We start from the raw sequence: 25,651 nt of genomic DNA, 5'->3' as shown, positions 1-25,651 counted from the left end.
GATCTTTTTCTTTGTCAATTTCTTGTTTAGATTCTTTGATTTTATATTTGTGTTTTAATCTTCCACTACATTTATTATTATTTCCTGAAAGTACTTTTCAAATTAATATAAAACTCATTGGGTGCAAATTCCATAACGGATCATACTTTTTCCAAAATCTGTATACATTTTCTATGGCTGTTGTAACAAAGTCTGAACAGCCCAGGATTGAAAGGGAAAGCATGACTATCAAAGAGAAATATAATTCCTGATATATATTCAGTTCATTCTTACGCACACATCTTTTCGACATACGTAGCTTTTCACTCCACCTCCTGCACTCTGTATCTATATCGACAGATTTGGGGAAAAGTTCACTATCTCTCAGTTAGCCTCAGAAATTTCAATCCTGCTCAGATGACTGAGAGTGCCTGTGCTGTGTACACTCCTTCCTTCCTTTCCAGTGACATCCATCCTGGAATGACTTTCCCATTGCATATCCACTATATACTCAGCACTTTAGAAAACACAAAATTATTAAATATGAACTTCATCCTCAAAATTCTTTTCTTATGAGAATTATCCTGAGGAATAATGCATATTATTACAAATGATACATTACAACATATAATTCTTCCTTGGTATTAAATTAAATTTTGTGTGCATAAACAGAAGGATAAGAATATTGTGATTGAGAAAAACAAAATATTTCCTTGTAATGTAAGTCAGCAAATAATAATAAGCGTAGTGAAAGGTAAGGAATCAGATACTTCTAGTTGGCTGGACTAAGCGGGTATCATGGCAACTAAGTTTACACAGGTGTTTGCCTCTTCCAAATATTATTAGGACACATTATTTTCCTTTTAAACATAAATAAAATATGCATTGAATCAACTCGCCTGAATGCTGAAGAATCTGACTTATTCAGTTAGTGGAGCTTCTTTGCTAAGATTAGTGGACTTCTGGAAAGATCTGGCTGAGAATTCAAGTTTCTTTGATAGAGTAACAAACCTGAAAAAATAGTAATGGAAGTCTACATTATATCACAGTGAATAGTTCAGGGAAATGACTTTTTCCTCTAAACTATCAAAAATAAACTCAGAGATCTCAGAGAGACAAGGAGAGCTAAAATCTGAATCCTAACACCAAACTAAATTGTGTCACACATATATGCCCCCAGGACCTTAGGAATGTTAACCCTGGAGAACATCACTGAAGTGTTGCCTTGGAGACCAGAGATAGAGCAATTAGATGAGATAATGATCCATGTGATATTTTGTTTGTAAATAATTACTTCTAAATCTTGGGGAATAATTTCATCATGAACTTTAATCCATCGATCTTTTAAAAATGTTGAACCATACACTATATTTTGTCTTTAAATACCAATGAAGTACAGAAATGTACAAAAGAAAATCAGCTATTGGACAATAATCCAGAGACAAGTATTCTTAATCTTTGTCTTATTTCTGATTTTCTCTCTATATATGGATAGATATTTATCTGTGTGTATCTGAATATCAAACTTATATTCTAAGTATAATATTATAGATAAATTATTATCCTTTTTTAATTTAAAAGTGTATTATAAGCTTCATTTTCTGAGAAAACCATTAATTTTCTTAAGATAATACAATTTGCGTTACTCTTCCAAATATGAGCACAATGCCATTTAATTCTTACATTTATTGTTGAAATTGAAAAAAAGATCATACTTTATTTTTCAGGTTATAATCTGTGTTTATAGGAAGGATAATACATTGATTATTTAAGAAGCTGCCATATCTTAATATTTAAACATCTCAATCTCACTGGCTTGTTTACTAGAACAGACGTCAGAAAACTTTTTCTGTAAAGAACCATATAGTATTTCAGCCTTTGTGGGTTGTATAGTCTCAATCCCAGCTGTTCAGTCTTACATGTTGTAGCATGGATGCAGCCATAGGCAATACACAAATCAATAGGCCTGGCTCTGTCCCAATAAAATTTTATTTATGAAAAGGAAGTGGGCCAGATTTGGTTTGTGGGTCATAATTTCTCATCCCATGCAATAGAAATTTACTTATTGATTGTGCAAGGTCCAAAATTATTTCCAGATCAGTAAGCAGATGTCCTCTGAGTAGTGATACATGGACCTAGCCTAGCTTTCAACTTGTGATTCATACTGCTGTGATTATTTTAAGGTACTTATAATATAGCGTGAAAAACAATAATTTGTTTTAAAAAGATACTGCAATTTTTGCACAGTCCTTATGCACAAAGTTTTTGTTTTACTAATTTTTTTTTTTTTTGCTTTAAACTTTTGCCAAGAACATTAATGGTACTCTTCAGGAGTTGAGATAAATGAATTACATCCAATATTTTTCCTGATTGGGAGAATCACAATAAGATTTTGAACTTTGGGCTGAACTATAATGTTAAGATAGAATTGTAAGGACAAGAAAGGAAAACAAAAGACTTTTTAAGCAGAAGATAATCTGAGCCAATGTAGAAATTAGGATGTTCATATTCCTATCAATTACAGGTAGAGTTTATGCAGGTAGTGGTGCAAGATAAGGTTGGAGGATCAGATGAGCCAAATTGTGTACAAAATACAATTGGCATCAGTGTGTGCTGTTGAACACTGTAATAGGGTTCTATGCCAACAGGACAAGGATGGAATAATGAAGAGGTTGTGGTTGTAAAAAGACATAGGTATTGTGAATGAAATTGATTCAGTTCTAATATTACGTCAAGGCATTCCATTTGACTGCACAAATAGGTTCTGTAGACAGAAAGAGGCAAACTTTTGGAAGCATTTTCATTTTAGTTTGGAAGGGAGCATTATGTTATGTATAGCATCTCATTGTGTAAGCCAATGGTTTCCAATAACTATTAATAGTTGTACAGGTAACTTGCAATGTCAAGTAACTAACAGTGAGAAGTATATATGTAACTGGAGCATCTGATTACTCAGTCAAGGTCCTGAAGATGTCTGGAATATGGAAGAAAAACAAAAGGAGATTCGGACCAATGTCTTCAAATGTTTCAAAGCTAAAATGTGAAAAAATAACTGACCTTGTTTTCTGTGTTTTCAAGAGAGAGAATTAATGACATTAAATTAATAACCACAGTAAAATCAATTTCTCTCCCTAGTGTCCAAAAATAGAATAGTATGAAGGACTCTTAGCATCCCTGGGTTGCTCAATTTCACTAATAGGATATAAGAAGGGGCTATAAAGATAAACTTTAATGTAAGTAAAAGGAAGTGGGTGACTCCTGAGGAAGAATGTAGACAAAACAAGAAAACTTCATGATGTCTCTATTCATTTGCCATATTCTGTGACTAATCCTCATATTGGTAGAGAGCTCTAAGATCACTTTGTTGTTCCCGAAATATCCTTTTTTTTGTTTTTGAGGAAGATTAGTCCTGAGGTAACTACTACCAGTCCTCCTCTTTTGGCTGAGGATGCCTGGCCCTAAGCTAACATCCGTGCCCATCTTCCTCTACTTTATATGTGGGACGCCTACCACAGCCTGGCGTGCCAAGTGGTGCCATGTCCACATCCAGAATCTGAACTGGCAAACCCTGGGCCACCGAGAACCAGAATGTATGAACTTAACCACTGCGTCATTGGGCTGGCCCCTATCCTATTGTTTTTAAATTATTTTTATCTTTCTCAAATCTGAGAACTTATACATATCTAATGGATTGGTTTAACCACCCTTCCAATAAAAGTAACTATTATAGTAATTAAGTGGCATACTCTAACCTTCCTAACCAATAAGGATTTGGTTCAATGTAAGATTTACTAATTCTTTCCTGCAAATGAGACCTTTCAGGCAAGCATATATAAGTATGTAAATATAGCATACAATAGGAAATAAGAAATTCAATTTAGAATAGCCTCCCAAATCCAGTATGATATATACATATATAGCTAGAGATAGAGATTGTAGGGGAGGAAGACATTTCCTCTACCCACTCTAGGTCCTTCTGGCCAGACAACTAATTAAATTCACATGAGACAGAATAACAGGAGAAATTTAAACAAAACTTTATAACATGTATACATGGGAGAGACCCAGAAAAACTGAGTAACTCACCAAAATGGTGGAAGCTCTCACCTTAAATACCATCCTCACGTATGGGGTGGGAGGAGTCAGTTATGAGAGATTACCAGAAAAGCACAGTAAAGAAGAGTAAGGTTATTAAGCAGATTTAAGTCCTTGCCTTCTGCATTGATAAGAGTTTCTAGAGATAAGGTCATCTCCCTCTCTTCCTGGTATAGAGAGGGAAACACCTTTACAGATGGAAATTTCCTTTACAAATGTAAATATCTCTTAACAAAGGGTAATTTCTACTTTTCAGAATGTCTCTCATGTCTGCAGTTATTAAAAGTAACCATCCCAAAATAACCCTCCTGCCAAAGAGACATATCTTGGTCTGGCCAATTCCAGTCCCCGACAAGATATACAGATATAAGTATAGATTTAGACAGATATATAGATAGATATACCTTTGAGAATGGAAAGCATGAAGTGTATGCCCATGACTAGTGCTCTGTGTGTAAGATAACTCTCAATTAATGTGATTGCTGGCAATTGTTTTCATCTTTCTCTGATATAAGCTGAGCCTCCAATCGAGCACATATTTCAGCAAATATAAAAGAGTTATGGTAAACCTGATAATAAATCTCTTAAATCTCAATTTAGTATTATTTCTTATTACACAAGGGACTATATTTTTCTTAAGTTTATTCTAATTTGACACAATGAGAAAAAAATATTGGTTTTCCTTGCCCCCAGCACTGCAAGTTCAGTTCTCATCTATTTGTGGTTCCATTCTCAACCAAACTATATAAGAACTGGTAGAATTTTTTTCATAAGGTAGGTCTGGTAGTACAGAATCCTTCTGCAAAATATCAGGAGAGGGTATGAATATGTCTTTCCCTTACAAGTGACACAAGTAGAAAAACCACTAGATGGCAGAGTGACATCATAGTTTAAATCAAGACACTAAAATCTCAGTGTATTAATTGCTAAAGAAATAGAAAACAGTATGGTCATAGTATGACTATACGTTAAACATAATTTATTCCTTCCCTTTTCATACATGTGCAAAGGTGACAAATTACTTGACCCAGTTCAAGCATCAATTCAGCTTTTATTTTTATCTTGTTTTCCCATTTATTAATTTTAAAAGTGGAGTATTATGTTGGTTATTGGTCACTTACACGATCACACAGTTTGAGTAATAAAGAACATTAACACTTCAACTCAATTCATTTATAATAAGTAAATATACAAATAAAAAGGGGATCAATAATATATACAGATATTAGTTTACAGATAAACATCTTTACAAAAATACAAACCTTCCTAAAAGCAAAGAGGAACAAAACACACTAAATGTCAAAAAGTCATTTATCTAGTTATATATACACATATGAGTGTCACATATCCATATACATATGCATGCACGGTATGATGTAAAATACCATATGCACAACCAAATAGTACAGAACTGAAACAACATATTGATTATCTTGATAGATTTAATGACAAATTTAAATTCAACACTGTACTATATGAGAAATTAATACACGAGGAAATTCAGTAACATTAAAATTAAAGAATGCTAGTGATTCCTGAATTAATTTCATTGTCACAGAAAATATTCTCAATGGTTGAGTCCTTAGACCCTTGCTGTGGCTTGCTTTATGATCCAGAAAATGATCAATTGTGGTAAATTTTCTATGTGCACTGACAAGAGTGTATGCTGTTTTTGTTGGTAGTCATTCTATGAAAATTAACTAGGTCAAATATGCCAATTAGATCATTTAGAACTTCTATATCCTTAGACATTGTATTGCTTGTTTGTTACTCAATTGGAGAAAGTATGCTGTATTCTCCCATGGTGATGAAAGACTTATCTATTTCATCTTATAGCTCTGGATTTTTTCTTTACCTATTTTGAAGGTCTATTATCAAGTGTATGGATATTTGAAGTGTAAGCTCTTCTTAGTAGGTAGAGCTCTATATCATTATGAAATGATCTTCTTTATGTTTAGTAATTTTATTTTACTTAAAATGTACTGTGTCTTATATTATTATAGCTGCATGGGCTTTCCTCAAATAGACTTAGCTTTGTGTCTAGTTTTATAATATTTAAAGAAAACACATGCACAACTTACTACCCAGAAATATACCCAGGTCTATACCTCACAGAAATATTTATGTTCACCAAACAATATAACAAGATTCTTCATAATGCCACAATTTGTAATACCTGAGGGGTAAAAAACTTAAAAAGCTATCAACATTTTTCCTTTTAAAATTTGGGGTATATTCAAAGAAATTTGTAAACAAGGTGAATAAACATTATAAATATAGCGCCAATCAAAAGAAACTAGACACAAAAAAGTGATATTCTGGATAGTTGTATTTATGTAAAGTTAAAAATAGATAAAATATTTGTGTTATAAATTTAAATATTTGTTTTATTTGAATGAGACAAAGTTGGTAAATGAACATGATCAAGTGTGCTTCTGAGTTTGGTTAAAGTCCTGCTTCTTGATCTTCATGCTGGTTACAGAGATGGGCTTGTTTTGTAGAAACTTATGGTGCAGTTCATGCACATCTTTGTATACACATTAAAACCAAAGAAAAAAATAAAAATTTGGTAAAGATATTAGATGAAAGCAAATAAAATGATTCCAAAATCATGACATGTGACAAAGGAAAATGCAAACCATAAAACTTAAAATGTATTTAAAGAAACAAACACCATGTTACAAAAGCTAGAATCCATAATGAAGAGATAGCAATTATTAATATTTATATACCCAATGACAAAGCAATAATTCCATAAACCAGAAACTATAAGAAATGAGAGGAGAAATAACAGAGACTCAATTCAAGACAAAAGAAAAATAAAAAAGACATTTAGTGCTAAGGCTATAACCCCAAATAATACAATCACATATATATCATGGAACTCCAGTAATAGAAAATACAATATTTTTTCAACTACAAATAAGCAGTCATAAAAGCTGACTATATTTTAACCCATGAGTAAAACCACAATAAATCCAACAAAAAAGATAAAAATATAAATAGTATGCCCTGAATACTAATAAGTACAAGTATAAATTAATGACAATGTTTATCAAGCAACAAGGCATGTCATTTGAAAATGTAAAAGCATGACATTATAAAATAACAAAGGAATAATATAGACCAGAACTCCAAAATTACTATATGAGATATATTTAAGGTAATTATCAGAAGAAATTTTATGGAAATATGTACTGATAACATAAAATGAAAATAAATAAACATTCCAAAGTCCTAGAAAAAGACCTTAAGATAATAACACCACCTAAAATTTAATCCTCTCACTTATTCTCCCCAAAACCAATCAGACCAGAGAGGGCAAATAAATCTCACACACTTTTTGCATCACTCTGAGGACGTTAATCCTATCAAGTGGAAGATGCCTGTAAGTAGAGAAATATTTAACAAAGGTGAAAAAAATTATCTCTGGCCCTCAAATTACCATAATTCTCTGTGTGACCAGTGAGGAAATCTGAAGAAATAGTTTAGAGAATAGCAAAGGGAGGTGGAGATCCTACTAGTGAAATAAAACAGATAAAATCAATGACAAAATTCCTCTTACGTAACCAATAATTGAAAACATGTACAAAGCCTGAGAGAAAACAGCATTGGCTATAGGAAAAAGGCTAGTAACCATATAGGATTTGAGGTGAAAAAATCAGGGAAAAATATTTCTAATGGAAAAGAGGGAAGGATAAAGAGGACAGTATCCTTTAGAGTTGCAATGGATATGAGAAAGAGGAAGTATATATATATTTATGTATATATGTTGTTTATAAACCACACACACACACACACTTCATTTCACTATACTGTCAAAAGAAAACAATAAAGCAATCTTAAACCAGAAATCTTGTAAACCAAAAAAAAACCCTCAACTTAGTCCACAAAGTTAATAAAATGTCTATATCCACAGAATGCTACTATAAGTATCGGGGTGAGACATAAAATGAGTCCAAATAATAAAAATGTCCCCAAAATAGTATGACACAAAATAAGCAGGAGGAAACTCTACCATAACATTTTAATTGAACTAAATATCTTTAAACAATAATTTGCAAATATTAAAAATATGTCTTGAATAAAAATTTTTAAACAACATAAACGGAAAAAAGATTATACCAAAAAAAGTTGATTGATATCAATAAAGAAATTGAAGAAAAAATAATAGAATAAAATCAATGAAATTAAATTTGGTTCTTTGGATAGAGCACTACAATTGGTAAATGCCTAGCTTGATGTATCAAAAGAAAAATCACGAACACTACCAATACCAACATTTTAAAAGGATAGCTTATAGATATTAGAAAGATAATAAACAAATATTATAAATAAATTTGTCATTTTGTCCTATATCTCAAATTTATCTTTGAGTCTTTAGATTTGCTGGGACATTTCTTATTATGCCAGACCAATGTAACAAATATGTGAAATAAAATGAAAACATTTCTGATACTGTCTCATACATTTATTTTCAAATATACTACTTTTAAAGCCTTAGTGATTTCAATTGACAATATTTTCTTTCATATTTTTGCATATCTGCTCATGAGAGAAATTAATCAAAATTTTTAAATCATTTTCTTTAAAATTTGAAACTCAGAATGAGATCTGAATATTTCAATATTTTCCTATATTCTGGAAAAATAACACTTTTATAGAATTCATTTTAGATCACTCAGGCCCCAATATTTAATAAAATCCCACTCTCCATCCTTGTTGTAGGGTAAAGTAGGAAGAGAAGCTAATTATCATTCTGTTCATGAAAATGGAATAAATAAATACCTCAAATCAAGTTTTCTATTTCTTATAGTGAGTATCTTGATATATTAAAATGGCAAATTCAGCACCCCAAGCTGTCTCCCACCCATAGAATCACCAAAAAAAGCAAATACTATCAGAACAAACTTTCTCAGAAAACTGGAAAACACCAAAGATATACAGCAACCAAGGTGATGCTAAAACAAAATAAAAAGTAACTTAAAAGTAATAGGGAAGTTTTGTGGCATTTTTACTTGCCCTTGGCTGCTCCTTCCCTGGTGTGGTTGCAGTATTGAAATTTAGCCTGTATCCCCAATGTGAGATTCTGAACTCTAGTTCTGGAGGGAGCAGAAACAATCATATTCGCAAATTATTTTGTATGTGCATACTAATCTATCTGGAAACTACATGAAAGACTGATGCAAAGTGCACATCTCTGTTTCATCTAACATAGAAATCTCATGTGGGAAGAACATCGGCACTGCTTGAAAACACTGCAGGATGAATAACAATCCACTGATGTCTCAGCTCCAGAGCAGAAAGCAGAGTACAGTTTATTTGGGCAATTAGGACATTCAAAAGCACCCCTGCAAATGAGGGAATTTGGAAGATACAGTTATGTTCAGGGCAAGATAGGTGCTCAGAAAGAACTTGAGAAGATCCTAAGCTTTCATCTTGGGCAGATCCCTAGGTTCAGTATAAGCCTGGCTGACTGTTGAAAGAGTGTCCCAGCATTTAGCCAATCTGCAATGACTGGAAGATAAGTTTATACTGTCTACAAGAGACTCACTTTAGATCCCCAGAAACAAATAGGTTGAAAGTGAAATGATGGAAAAAGTTATACACTGCAGATTGTAAGCAAAAGACAGCAAGTGTGGAAGTAGTACCATCAGACAGACTTCAAGCCCAAAATGGCTACAAGAGACAAAGAAGGAAATTACACATTGATAAAAGGGTCAGTTTGTCAAGAAGCTATAACAATAATATATATAATATATAATATATTGATATTATATTATATAATATATACAAACACACATCAAATAACAAAGCCCTATTAAAAAATTCAACTGTGCAAATTTTTAAGATCTTAGTGACTCTATTCAATGATTCATTAATCAGGCAGCATCCAATCTAGCAGTACAAAGGAGCTCTGAGGAGCTATACAAAATGAAAGACTTTTATTGACAGAAGGGATCAGAAACAAAGAAGTTATAGTAGACATAAAAGCAGATTGGTTCCTGCAAGGTTACTTTCCTTTAGAAAATGGCAGGGATCTATCATGCAAACTACCTAACTAGTGCTGATCAGATGATTCCTGATTAGCTGGTTTAAGATTCCATTTTTGGGTGAGCATAAAATATAATTAAGTTAAGTCTTGGTTTGCTGACATGGGGCTTAGCCCAAGTGACTCCATTTTTGGCATGTTCTCTTGTTTTTGACAGCCTCAAAGTATATGAAGGAAAACTTGACAGAATTGAAGAGAGACACAGATAGTTATACAATAATATCCGGAGAATACAGTATGCCACTTTCAGTAATGAGTTAAACATCTAGAGAGAAGATCAGTAATGAAATAGAGGCCTTAAACAATACTTAAAATAATTAGAGCTAATATATATATATATATATATATATATATATATATATATATATATACACAACATTCCACCCAACAGAAGCAGAATACACATTCTTACCCAGTACACAAGGAACATTATCCAGGATAGACCATGTGTTAGACCACAGAACAAGTCTCAAAATACTTAAAAAGGTTAAAACCATATGAAATATCTTATCCAACCACAACAAAATGAAGCTAGAAATCACTAACAGAAGGAAAACTAGAAAATTTACTCATAAGTTGAAATTAAACAGTACATTCTTAATCAACCAAAGGGCCAAAAAGAAATCACAAGAGAAATCAGAAAATTCTTAGAGACAGATGAAAACAACATGACACATCAAAACTTGTAGGACATAGTAAAGGGAGTGCTCAGAGGGAAATGCATAGCAGTAAAAGTTCACGTTGAAGAATAAAAAGAATCTCAGTCCAGCCGCAGTGGCCTAGTGTTTAAGCTTAGTGTGCTCTGCATCAGCACCCTGGGTTTGTTTCCTGAATGCAAACCTGCATCAATCATCTGTCAATGACCATGCTGTGGCAGTAGCTCACATACAAAAAAAAAGTGGAAGATTGGCAGCCAATGATAGTTCAGGACGAATCTTCCTCAGCAAAAAAAATAAGTAAATAAATAGAATAAAAAATGATCTCAAGTCAATAATCTAAGTTTAAGCCTTGAGGAACTAAAAAAAACAAAGAAATACAGCAAGCTAAATTCAAAGCTACTAGAAGGAAAGAAGTCAACTGACTCAAGACGACTTAGAAAATTTAAGTATACCTATGACAAGTGAAAAGATTGAATTAGTAATCAAAACCTCTCAACAAAGGAAAGTCCAGAATCATAACGTCTATCATTAAAAAAAAATTAGAAAACCGGATACAGAAGGGAAGTTAAGCAACATGGTACAAGGCATTTATAGAAAGCCCAATGCTAACATCATACTAAACGGTGAATGACTGAAAGTGTTCCACCTAAAATCAGGAAGAAGATAAGGATGCCCACATTCACAACTGCTATTCCACATTGTGCTGGAGGTTCTCCCCAGAACAATTAGATAAGAAAAAGGAAGAAAAAAAGCATTCAAATTAAAAATGAAGAATTAAAACTTCTTCATTCAATGATAGCATGCTCCTATACATAGAAAATCCCAAAGTATCTGAAAGTTACCAGAGCTAATAAACACATTCTGCAAAGTACAAGATCAGCACAAAAATCATTTGTGTTTGTCTACACCAGGAGAAAGCAATCCAAAAAATCTAACAAAGTGATATACAATAGTATCTAAAAAAATAAAATTCCTAGGGATAAATTTCACCAAGGAGGTGAAAGACTTGTACACTGAAAACTACAAAGCATTGCTGAAAAAAAATTAGGAAATCTTTAAATAAGTGGAAAGGTATCCACTTATTCCACTGTTCAAGAATTGGAAGACTTGATGGTTATAGAATGGCAATGCTACCCATGGATCTACAATTATAAAGCAATCTCTATCAAAATTCCAACAGCTTTTTTTTTTTTTCAGAAATAGTCAAACTGATCTTCAATTTTGTGGTAAATTCCAAGGGGCCTCAAATAACTAAAGCAATCTTGAAAAAGAATCAAAGCTTGAGGACTCACATTCCTTAAGTTAAAAACTTACTATAAATCTATAGTAATCAAAACAGTGTGATATGACATAAGGTTAGATATATGGACGAGTGGAGTAGAAATTTGAGACCTGAAATAATTCCATAAATCTATGATCTATTAATAACAAGGGTAGCAGATGAATTCAATAAGGAAAGACGAGTCTCTTCAAAACCAATACTGGGACAACTGTATTTCCACACGAAAAAGAATGAGGTTGTATCTTTATATCACACTATGTACAGTAATGCAAAAGACATGGATCAATGGCCTAAATACAAAAGCTAAAACTGTAAAAATCTTAGAAGAAAACAGAAGGGTAAATCTTCATGGTCTTGTGTTTGGCAATGGATTCTTGGATAAAAAAAGCATGAGCAGCAAAAGAAAAAAAGAAAACCAGTTGGATTCCATAAAAATTAAAAACTTCTCTCTGTCAAGAGACAGTAAAAAGACAATCTACAGAATTGTTAAAAATATTTGTAATTGCGTATCTGATAGGTCTGATAGGTGATTGATATCTAGAATATGTAAAGAACTCCTATAACTCAACAATAGAAAGACAAACAACCCAATTGAAAAATGGGTAAAAAATTTTACTCAACATTTCTCCAAAGAAGATATATAAATGGTCAATAAGCACGTGTAACAATGATCACCATCATTATTCATTAGGGAAATGCAGATGAAAACCACAATGAGAAAGCACTTCACACTCACTAGGATGCTAATAATAATAATATCAATAATGGAAAATAACAAGTATTAGCCGGGATGTCTAGAGTTTGGAAATGTGTACAGTGCTGGTGGGAATGTAAACTGGTCAGCCACCATAGAATAGAATTTGGCAGTTTCTCAAAAATATATGCATACAATTATCATGTACCCCTACTAGTTATAGACCTAAGATGATTGAAATCATGGATTCAAATAGATATTTGAACACCAATGTTCTTGGCAGCTTCATTCCCAATAGCCAAAAGATGCAAACAACCCTAGTGTCCATCAAAAGACAATGGATAAACAAAATGTCATATATACATACAATGGAATACTTTTCATCAATAAAAATAAGTGAAACTCTGACACATGGATCAAACTTAAAAATATTATGTTAAGTGAAATTAGCCATACACAAAAGAATAAATATTGTGATCCCACTTCTATTCAAAATCTAGAATAGGCAAAATTATAGAGACAGAGTAGATTATAGGATATCGGTGGCAGAGGGAAGTGGGGATGGAAAGTTATTCCTTAATAGGTACAGAATTTATGGTTGGGGTGATGAAAAGATTTCGGAAATTTATAGTGGTGATGGTTGCACAATATTGTACAGGTAATTAATGCCACTGAATTATGCACTCAAAGTTGATAAAATTCCAAGTTTTGTATATGAGCAATTTTGAAGAATGTGGTCTATGGAGCTTGAAGAAAATGCTATCAGAGAAGATTATGTTACTAAGAAATTGGTTACAATATAAAAAGAAGTAATCGCAAAAAAGGTGTAGGAATATCTTCCATCACAGGGACAAAGTGTATCAGGAGATTGCTTATGATGAGATGAATTATTGATAGAAAAATCAAGAGTAAAGGACACTGAGAAGGAAAGGACGACAGATTGTGTTCACTTTTTAAAAAGTTTTTAGTAGATAATAGGAGATGCAAGATGGAATATTCAGCATCCTCCACAAACTGTAAATTGAGACAACATGAATGCTTTTCTTTTACCTGCAACTAAAATTTCTTCTCTTTCTACTTCTTTCTGAGGTGTGAGTATTGTGACCTTTCTTTCTAGGTCACCAGAGTTTCCCCACAACTATTTCCATATTAAAATGGAAGCTGATCTGATCTTACTTTCCATATACACACAAGAAAAATATGACTTGATCTATAAAATCATTTTCAGGTCTTTAAATAAAGTTTAAGGAAAAAAAGGTCAGCTTCACCTTGGTCAAATTATCCCAATGGGAATTCCCAAACTCACAGAGATACTACAATAAATTTCTGCAAGTTAACTATCTCCCAGGTAAAGCTGTTTGGAAATCGACAGGAACCACATATTGTCCCTGTTTTCATTTTTCCCTGAGAATGTGATAAATGTGCCATTTGAGGACAGAGGAATAAGAGTTGCCAACAGAAATGGTGAAGATACCAGTTTCTTCTTTTGAATATTGCAATAAAAGTGGTAAAAGAGTTATGAACTTGCTGTAAAAAATAGCTGGACACCTTACCTTACAGAGAAGGTAACTTCTATCTTCAGGATTTCTCACAACTATTTGCACAGTGATTTACTAATATATATTTGTTGAATATATTAGGTTGATTCTGAGTATGGCAGTCATGCATCACTGCATGTACCTTAGATGCAAAAGCCAACTATCTGGTGAGTTGGACACATATTGTTTTATTTAAGCAACCCACAATAATCACTGTTTATAGGTCAACAAAAATATCATGTTAGAATATACGATTAAAATGTCAATTTAATGATTATTCTTGCCTTGACTCCTGCTTATTGGAAAACTTTAGCCATAAGTTGCATACAGTAACCTGTTGAAACTATTGTTCCATCTACCTGGTAATGTAGAGTATCTCTTGTGGTTACACATTTTCTGTAAAATCCGTATACGATAATTTACCCTTTGTGTGTCAATTGCATAAAGGAATTCAAAGCATGAGACTGACAATTGTTTTTTCATGACTTGAGGAAGGTTTAGGGGAAATAAATAAAGCAGAAAGTTAATGATTTTTATTTCATTGAAAGATTTAGAGAAAATCTGATGAGGAAAACAGGAAATACAGAGTGTGTCAAATGACTCTGTTCTTACGTCATGTTAATTGTCTGAATGTGTCATAATTTATGTTTCTTATTTCTGTATTTAAACATTACCTTTCTATTACAGTTCATTTAAACCTTGGCTCTCTGTTAAAATAGGAAATTAATGACAATTATCTAAATATCCTTCCAGGATGGGTGAAAAGATAGAGAATAAAGTACAGTCGGGTTTATTTCTGCACATTTTGGGGGCCACCAAGGGAAGAGACTACCAGGGTGTTGAGGAAAGTGACCTGAATTTTAACAAGATCATACTCAAAATTGTTGTCTCTGTTACAGGCTCTTAACATCAGCTCTGATATCAGTTCCCCTACATTGAACCCAGCATATATGGGGTTAAAACTAAAACCCTCAACCCCCTTTTCTGCTTCTCTAGCTCCACTCATATGTGAATACCTGTTTCTTTAAACTTGGACTCCTTGAGCTTTACAACTAAATGGGAGTTACAAATTGTTAAAAGCCCAGGTGGCCTGGAGTTGGAGGCACTCTAAAGTTTAGCTAACCATGTGTCCTTGAAGTTTGGCAGGAAAGACTCTGTCTCAAGAATATCAAGGAGCTGGGGCTTCCCAGACCTCAACTCCTCCACTCCTGGCGCTGGCACCCGCCTCAAAGAGGAGGAGGAGACAAAGGTGAAGGGCGCCCACCTGCCATCCTCCTATCTCACCATCCCCCCTGCCCAGCTGCAAGCAGCCTCTCAAGGCCAAATGCAGGCTGGTGGAAAAGCACCCAGCTGCACAAGCTACATGTTCCCTCTCCCCTACCCAAAACCCCAAATAAAAATCCCTACCCATTCCTCATCAGGAAGCTAGCAATTTTTGAGGCATGAGCCCTTGCTTTCCTCCCTGTGCCTGGCATAGTGAAAATCTTTCCTCTTCCACTCAAGACTCTGTTCTCGTTGTTTGGATTGGCATCGGGTTCAGAGACCGAACTTTGGGTTACATCTCCACAGTTAAACCAATGGATGAAGAAATGGGGGAAGGTTAAGGGTTGGGGTTTATGTGACAACCCCTGAATGATTTTTGCTAACCAACAGGGCACTGGGAGAAATCAGGACCATTCTAAATGACTCTCTCTGTATCTCTATAATTCTGAAGTAAATCTGACTATAAAAATTTTTATATCTTTTCAATACCTGGAAAAGCAATTATAATGATAATGATATTTAATTAAAATGATCTTCCATTTCATTCTTTCAAACATTGAAAGTAAATTTAGTGATTAATTTGGCAAATACATACTGATTACTTAAAATGATCAAAATTTGGTGTGGCCTATAGAGAAGAAAATGGAATTAATGTTTTAATGCTTGATATCAGATGTCATCTGATTGATTAAATTATGAATGTATTATCTGATTCATCTAATCATTCACTGTTTGAGATTTAATCATCTAGTCACAATCTTGCTGTGGGAGAACCAGGTAACTATCCAACTAAATGAGAATTTCCGTGAAGCTTTGGTCATCTCAGGCTTTTGCCCATCTAGCAAAATACCTAGTGATGTGGATTAAGGCTGCCCCAGCTAGAGAAGCCCAAGGTGACCTGGCCAACATGCCAAACTATATGACCCAGTGGACTTTTTTTATGGTATGAATTAGGACTGCCCCAGGGAGAGAAGCCCGGGGCATCCTCACCTGCATGCCGATCTATATGGCCAGATTCGTATCTAAAGTTATATGACCGCACAATAACCAGACCCCATCTGCACTGAAATCATTTAATGACTTTTTACATCATCTTTTCTTTTTTTCCAGTAAAAATAAGTCACGTACCCATGTCTCATAAAATTAGCCCTAACCCTCAACTCAGGGCAGCAGCAGGAGCTCTGACTGCCCGTGGGTCTTGTCCCCACACACCAGCTCTGCCTGCCCATGGGTCCTGTCCCCATGCCAGCGGGGGCAGCAGCAGGAGCTCTGACTGCCCGTGGGTCTTGTCCCCACACACCAGCTCTGCCTGCCCATGGGTCCTGTCCCCATGCCAGCGGGGGCAGCAGCAGGAGCTCTGACTGCCCGTGGGTCTTGTCCCCACACACCAGCTCTGCCTGCCCATGGGTCCTGTCCCCATGCCAGCGGGGGCAGCAGCAGGAGCTCTGACTGCCCGTGGGTCTTGTCCCCACTCACCAGCTCTGCCTGCCCATGGGTCCTGTCCCCATGCCAGCGGGGGCAGCAGCAGGAGCTCTGACTGCCCGTGGGTCCTGTCCCTATGCCAGTGGGGGCAGCAGCAGCTGCTCTGCCTGCCCATGGGCCCTGTCCCCATGCCAGCGGGGGCAGCAGAAGCGGTGGCAGCAGAAGCTCTGACTGCCCATGGGTCCTGTCCCCATGCTATTCCACACTATTCTCTAAATAAAAGAGCACTACTGCCAGATCTTGAGAGTCTAAGAAATCTTTCTTTCGACTCCTCGGCTCACTGATCCTGCATCATTTCTGGTGACCCATACGGGGAATTGCTTCATCGTCTTGTGAGCTCGAGTTCTGGTAAGTGCCCTTTTCTTCCTTGTGCCTTTCTCTTTTTCAAGGATGGATCTAAATTCACTTCTCATCGGGAACTTTCTTGGATGGCTGTATGAATCCACGTTTGCTGCCCATGGCTACTCTATGGGGCAAATTGTGGCATTCAGCCTGAAGAGAATCAGTACCTTAAGCCTGAGGGTGATGGAAAATGAATTAATCCATTCCTTCCTGCTCTTTTTCAAGGATGGATCTAGATTCACTGCTCCATCGGGAACTTTCTCGGACAGCTGTATGAATCCACGTTTGCTGCCCATGGCTACTCTATGGGGCAAATCGTGGCATTCAGCTTGAAGAGAATCAGTACCTTAAGCCTCAGGGTGATGGAGAATGAATTAATCCATTCCTTCCTGACTCTATCTCTAATAGACAAATTTTACGTGGGCGCGGGTCGGCCACTTAAGTCATTAGGACGGCCGCCAATCTCCAAGACTCCCGTGGAAGGTTTCTTTTCCTAAGGCTGGATTGGGATCCCTCCCTCTGGCACCTGACCACGCTCTGAACTGCGAGGAAATTCCCACTCGGGGCTCCAGTTCAAGGAAAGTACCAAACTCTAACCTTTGGTGGAGTATGGGAACCCCTTCTTGGGAGAATGGCTCCAGGATGCAATTGGGTAGAATGTCCCCCAGACTGGCGGAAAATTCCTCACTGTCTTTCTCTTTCTCACTGTCTTTGTCCTTTTATCCTGGGGACCATTCACCAGGCACCTATTACTGCCAGGCAGAATAGGGAAGATGTTCAAGGGATGCCCCCATTATCCCTTGCTACAGGAACTCCATTGGGGGGATTTTCGAGGTAATGGCTCCCTTTCTCTGGGACCATTCACCAGGCACCTATTCCTGCCAGGAAGAATGGGAAGATATTCAAGGGATGCCCCCATCATCCCTTGCTACAGGAACCCCAATGGGGGGATTTTCAAGGTAATGGCTCCTTTTCTTTCTCCTTTTCTCTCGGGGACCATTCACCAGGCCTATGCTGCCAGGCAGAATAGGAAAGATGTCCACCAGGCACCTGTTACTGCCAGGCATAACAGGGAAGGTATACAAGGGATGCAATGCCGGGGGACGCCCCCATCACCCCTTGCTATAGGAACCCCACAGTACGAACAATGGGTAGGACGCTGCCCTAGGTTCAGGGGGGATTTTTCAAGGTAATGGACCCGTTTCTTTTGTCTCTCTTGGAGTTGCAATGGCCATTTTCATCTCCTTTTGAGCTTTGCGACTGGGAAACAAAGAAATCTTTAAAGCGTAAAAGGCTCCACCCCTGGGAGCCCCAACTTTGGGTTTCTGGGCCTGATCACCCCAGCAACCCTAAGTGGGCGTGCCCTCTCTTGACAGTTGACTCATTGAGTACTTTAGTCACCTACTGAGTCGGTTATGAGGGTAGGAGACCTGTGATTTATTCTGTGAACTGTCGTGCTAGCGTAGTGTGCCCCAGCACAGGAACTGTTGTGTGACTCTTATCTTGATAACCCTCTGGAAGAGGTCATGAGGGTGAGGTCTGATCTCTTCTTTTCCTTTCTTTGTCTGTTTTGCTCATCATCTCTTCTGTTGTCACCAAGTCGAGGTTAAGTTCAGGCTAGACCTGAGCAGAACCTTGACCTTCTGTAAAATTGGAAAAATAAGCCTTTTGCCAGGGATTTAACTCTCCAACCTGGTTCTGGGAGCCCCAGCCTCCAGCCAGTTCCAGGCCTTTGCCTCCTGCTTCCCTACCTCAACTTTGCTGGCTCAGAGACAAAGTGCCCAGGCTGAGCGGGACTTGACTAAATCTTATAACTATGTCAACACCCGCAATCGGCCTCTGCACACCCGCAATCGGCCTCTGCACCCTTTCTCCAGCTGCTGTCAGTCAGATACTGGCTTTACCGCCACGGGGAAGGCTCCTAAGCATCCCCAGAGACCCACCCTGTGGATGCGTTCTAACTCCATCTGGGAGAAAATTTGAGGGGTTTCTCTGTGCCTTTGTGATGCAGTTGGACAGGTAGATCAACCTGGAATGTAATTTGAGTTACAATCCAGTTTCTGGGAAATCAAGAGCAACTGTCCTTAGAAAATCCTTGCAAGACTGGAAATACAGCTCTAGAGGCAGTTCAGATTCCACCTACTTCCTTTATCACGGAAAGGATTTTCATCTCCCCTCTCCAGGAACTACTATCTAGCCCATCACTAATTCCTAAGACTGATGGAAAAAAAAAAGAAAGAAAGAAAGAAAGAGGAGGGGAGAGGAAAAACAGCCATAAGCGTGCCCTTGCCAAAAATCTAGCATCTTGAGTGTCTCCTCCACAAATATTGGTAAAAAAACAATAGCTGTGCAGTCTCTGTGTACATATGTCTTATGTATGTTATATGTGTGACATTTTTACCTCCTGATGGTATGGCCAAATTAAGAGCTCGGTTTAATTGGCTTAAAGTAAGCGCTTACATAAATTCTAAATGTAGTAGAAATTAATCCAATGTCTTTCAAGTTAACGTGATGTGAATTAACCTTTGGTAAATGAAAGCTTGTTTAAGTTTGTTGGTTTGATTGAAAATAGTCTTGTTGCCAGAGTTGTCGGTATTTTCATACGATGCAGGCTTGCAGCCTGGGTTTCCTAGTCAAATAAGTTCATGTTGTCTGTTAAATTCATCAGCAAAATAATAACTTTAAATGATGACCACTTTTGTCTAATGTCTCATGAAGTTTTTGTGGGTACAATAACTGTTTTATGGTCTGTATACTTGAAAAAAAAAAACAGCTTCCAAATTGTTTTGATAACAATCTTGAGTTTTGCCAAGTTAAGTTAAATGATAAAAATCTGAGCATCTGGGTCATTTTTGGATTGGATAGAACACAAACCTTATTGCTAAACGTATCTATCTACTTTTGGCTTCTTATTGCAGAGAGGCTAAAAGTCTTCAGCTGTTTTATTGTGAAGTGGCATGTTTCTAGAAATTATGAAGTGTTTAGAATGCTGGTATAAAAGACAATTCGTAATTGCTTACCTTTTAGCGTTTACTAGGGTCTGTTAAGGGTTAAAAGTTCTTATTAACCTATATAATTAAAGCTCCTGGAAATTAATAAGGAAAACAGTTCTGTATTCAAGGAAAGTAAAATGTATGTTTTCAGTAAAGAAGGTACAAAGAATGGAAATATTTTGTTTGATGGGTTAAGAAAGATAAATTTGTCCTAAAGTACTAGAAAGGAATAAGAAATACTTTGGGACAAATTCTGAAGGCAAAAAGAAAGTTGTAGAAGGTTTGTGAAGGAGAAATTTTGAAAGGAGTTTTATCCCTGGTCAAGTAGACTAAGATTAAAGTAAATTCAATTAAGTGAATGAGTTTTAATGTTAAAAATAAGCTGGTACAGAAATTAAAATTTGGTTTTCTCTCAAACGATAATTTTCTTGAACTTTTGGCCTGCTCTAACTCTACCTTAAAGACAAATCTGTTTTGTTAAAATAATGACTGAGGTCACTCTTAAGATTTTTGACTCTTTCTGCTATCACTTTGAATAGATACCTGAGCATTGTTTCACAGTGAGCGTTGTTTGAACAAGTGTTTCAAAGTCTTTTGGTATTTTTGACAAGCTTCTCGTCAAAAATATTCAAGTCCTGAATAAAAGGGTTTCTTTTGAAAATATTAAATTACATGGGAAGCACTGTCAAATAAGTGATGATAAACTTTCTCAGGTGTTATTATGTGGGTAAATGCTATTAATATAGGCGTCTTAAAATTATATAGCATTCCTAAAATTTTGATCTGTCCTGGTTATCGGTTGTAATTCCAATTGTTATCTTGAAGTGTTGTATGTCACAGAAGTAAAGTTTCTTTGCCAATTGCCCCTTTGAGTCTTTTGTCCATTCACAGATAGTTGCTGTTTTACTGATGCTTTTTGCTTTTGCAAATATGTTTCATCTTCAGAGAAATTCCTGGAAAGGATTATGACACAAGATTCTAAACTACAGGTTTCTGATAAACTTTCAGAGTGTAAAACTGAACTGGGTAAGAAATTACAAAATTCTAACAGAAACTGAGCTCATAGATCTGCTAATAGAAGGTTAAACTCAATAATCAATTATACAGGACTGTGTGAATTGATGAGGATGATTATAATTTTTTATGACTTCTGTTTGAAATATTGCTGAGTTTTGATGTTTGTTTTGTTTTCTCATATTTAAGGAAATCTTTCTCTCTTTTCTGTTATGCTAACTATGACTTACAGCAATTTGGTGAAATTATACCTTTGTGAGCAAACTGAAACATTTGTCTTTTTCTCCCTACCTGATCCCTCCAGAATTTGGAGACTCTTTGTGAGTATGGTTATTTCGTGGCAATATAGTTATTTGCATAAGTTCAATAAGAATTTGGTCTCCTTATAACAGGACACATTGGTTATCTTACTAAGGCTTTGACTGGAATGTCATATTTCAGAGAAATCTACAGGCTCAGATATGACAAGACAGCTTTTCAGGAATAAAGATTGGATTTCTGGAATACAGCGACTTGGAAACATGGGCCTGGTACCTTGTTTACAGAGATTCTGGCAATCTTACCCGGTAAGTAAGGAAGCTTGCTTGTCTGGCAGGTGCAAGGAACCTCAAAATGTTTTGGGGGACCTCGAGAAGAGAGAAGTCCACCCAAATCTGGAGGTACTGCAGGCAAAATCTGATGGCAAGTCCTTGGCTTGGCTTTTCTGGCCTCAAGAGGCCTTTACAGTTCAATCTGAGATTCCTCATAAAAAAAAAAATTCCAGCAAAGCAGATTTAAAAAAGCCTGTATAATCAATTGCTATTCTTGCTGCACTTATGTAAATAATTGGCAGACCAGTTAATCTTAATTTGGCTATCTTTTATAAAAATGAGGGTGATTTTAGAGAGAAAAAATTATGTTTCAGTAGAAGGTATAGTACACATTCATGGATATTAGATTCTAGCTCTTCTCTTCTGCAAGATTCATCTGTTACTAATCATAATGTTTCCTTGTGGCCATCTATCTCTGATCCCTGGGAGTTCCCAGGCCACAATCAAACCTTTTCCTTCAATACTACTGCCCAAACACTAACTAGATTTGCCTTGTCACAGGTGGATCATAAACGACAAGTTCCAAAGGTAAAGTCCCCAATTTATTGATACACACAGGATGGACTATATCAAATTTGGGACGAATATATTTGGCTCACTCCTACTAGTGGTCAACTCAGTCAAAAGGCCACTATATTTTGGGAACAAACCAATCACACCTTGTGATATGTGGCCTAATAGCACCCGACCTATGGGACAAATTCCCCGTCATATGTGTTCTCATATCATAAGCTTAAAAAATACTGATTGGTTTGAGACTGACTGGGATAGACGACCAAGCACACGTTGGTTAGCCCCTAATGGCGCTCAGTGGTTATGTGGCTCCAACTTATGTCCATGGCTGCCACCTGGATGGATTGGACGATGCACCCTAAGTTTCGTCTGGATGCAAGGTAGAACTACATTTAGTATATCTCCCCCTGATAACCTACCCAACCTGCAACAGCGCTGGACCCGCTCTGTCTTCCACTGGTATGACCATCTTTCCTCAATTTTCCTTCCCCAATTAGGAATTGAAAGTGTCATCTTGCACATGGAAGTCCTAAACAAATTTACTATGAAGGCATTAAATGATACACAACATAGCCTTTCGCTGCTCGATTTAGAAGTGTCCCAAATGCGTAAGGCAGTCCTCCAAAACCAAATGGCACTGGATGTCTTGACAGCAGCACAGGGGGGCACCTGTGCCATTATAAAAACTGAATGTTGTGTCTATATTCCTGACTACCATCAAAATATCTCCGGCTTCCTGTCTGATATGAGCCACCAAATTAAGTCCATGTCTGACCCTCCCCTATCTCTAAATGACTGGTTGAACTCTTGGTCAGGTCCAGGTTTCTGGACTGCTATCAAAACCTTATTCATTGGGTTAATCATACTGATTGTATTTCTTATCATAATTTGTTGTCTGTTTCGTTGTTTGTCTTCCGCATGTCAACAAAGTTTCACCTCCTGGACCACCTCTCGTCAAATGATTCTCTCGTCCCCAGAGGCTCTGGATGCCTTGTCAGCCTTGGACTCCACGGGTGCAGTCTTCCGGTCCGCTGAACCTCCTACCTATACCTATGGCCCCATTTAGGGACAGCTCTACGACCTTGTACAGCCAGAAGTAGTTACAGAAGACTGACCGTCGTCCATATCCCCAAAAGATTTCAGGGCCAAATGGGTTCGGGGGGGGTTATGATGTGGATTAAGGCTGCCCCAGCTAGAGAAGCCCAAGGTGACCTGGCCAACATGCCAAACTATATGACCCAGTGGACTTTTTTTATGGTATGAATTAGGACTGCCCCAGGGAGAGAAGCCCGGGGCATCCTCACCTGCATGCCGATCTATATGGCCAGATTCATATCTAAAGTTATATGACCGCACAATAACCAGACCCCATCTGCGCTGAAATCATTTAATGACTTTTTACATCATCTTTTCTTTTTTTCCAGTAAAAATAAGTCACGTACCCATGCCTCATAAAATTAGCCCTAACCCTCAACTCAGGGCAGCAGCAGGAGCTCTGACTGCCCGTGGGTCTTGTCCCCACACACCAGCTCTGCCTGCCCATGGGTCCTGTCCCCATGCCAGCGGGGGCAGCAGAAGCGGCGGCAGCAGAAGCTCTGACTGCCCATGGGTCCTGTCCCCATGCTATTCCACACTATTCTCTAAATTAAAGAGCACTACTGCCAGATCTTGAGAGTCTAAGAAATCTTTCTTTTGACTCCTCAGCTCACCAACCCCGCATCACCTAGTACAGAGTTGGCATTAATTACAACTCAACTTTTCCTAAATCAACAGATGAATTCTATTTTCCATACTTGACAGATAAAAAGTGAAGTTCAGCCAGTTCACACAACTTGTCCAAAAATCAGACGCCCACCATTCAACGCAGATCTGAAAGGCATAAAATTTTGTTTAATTTTGTATTTCCATTCTGTTCAGGGTAGGGAGAAGATGAGGGCCTGGCCTTAACTCTCACCAAGATAAGATTCCTTTAGAGACTTAAGCTAAAATATTTAACATCCTGGCAACAGTAAATAAACAACATGAAGCAAAGTAGTTCCAAGTGCCAAAAGAAAAGATGTTTGAGTAAAGGTTGCACGGTGGGCTGCAGTGGTCAGGGAAATCTATCTGGAACTGAACTGACTCTAATAGGAGTGAACAGGCCTGATTGGGAATGGCAAAATGTCCAGCTCCGCTGCTGCTAAGAGTAATTAGGAATCCTGGAGAAGAACACTTACATTTAACTATGGACACTGGAGATTTCTGCCTGGATTGCATAAAGGAAACAATGTTTAAGGAGTTTAAATTAGCAGGCTATGAAGGATCCAAAGAAATGGAGAGAGCCTGGAGGGTCTGCTTCTTTCTGGGAAAAAGACCACTTTGTTGTGACTGTGTGGTTAGATCAGTTGACCTTAAAGGAGAGAAGAAAGACAACAACCGGAAGCAGTAGTTGTGGATTTATTCTGATGTGTTTGGAAAAAAGGTAAACAATTATTAATACTCAGCTGCTGATTATTCTTAAGTTATGCCAATATCAGGGATAGGTCAGGCACAGAAGAGGTTCTTAAAGATCTAGTTCAACTCGCACAGTTTGCTTATGGTTAAACTGGAATACATAAAAGAGATGCGGCATACTAAAACTAATTGAGTTAAGAAGTACTAGAGCCAGATACAGGCGATAACGTTTTTTCTTGTTTTCCAAGTGATGTGAATTAAGGCTGCCCCAGCTAGAGAAGCCCAAGGTGACCTGGCCTACATGCCAAACTATATGACCCGGTGATTTTTTTTATGGTATGAATTAGGGCTGCCCCAGGGAGAGAAGCCCCTGTCCTGTCCCCATGCAGCAGCAGCAGCAGCTCTTCACTGCCCATGGGTCCTGTCCTCATGCCTACAGCTCTTCACTGCCCCTGGGTCCTGTCCCCATGTCTACAGCTCTTCACTGACCATGGGTCTTATCCCCATGCAGCAGCTCTTTACTGCCCATGGGTCCTGTCCCCATGCTACTCCACAGTATTCTCTAAATAAAAGAGCACCACTGCCAGACCTTGAGAGTCCAAGAAATCTTTCTTTTGACTCCGCATCATAAGTAGTGCAGTATTTTAAAGGGTAGCTATTGATAAGTTGATGTTATCTATGTTTTAAAAATAAAGTATGAAATGGTTCTTGTACACATATAC

General features: G+C 37.0%; 1 pseudogene; it reads right to left on the bottom strand.

The window, feature by feature from the left end:
* The window catches only part of LOC106835408 (olfactory receptor 5D13-like), a 59,690-nt pseudogene extending 34,217 nt beyond the window's left edge, over window positions 1–25,473 (bottom strand).
* Window positions 25,474–25,651: the final 178 nt, after the last annotated feature.

The sequence above is a fragment of the Equus asinus genome, chromosome 17 (assembly GCF_041296235.1).
Source record: "Equus asinus isolate D_3611 breed Donkey chromosome 17, EquAss-T2T_v2, whole genome shotgun sequence".
NCBI lineage: Eukaryota > Metazoa > Chordata > Mammalia > Perissodactyla > Equidae > Equus > Equus asinus.
Note: the sequence above shows the minus strand (reverse complement) of the source record. Positions and strands in the feature narration are given on the sequence as shown.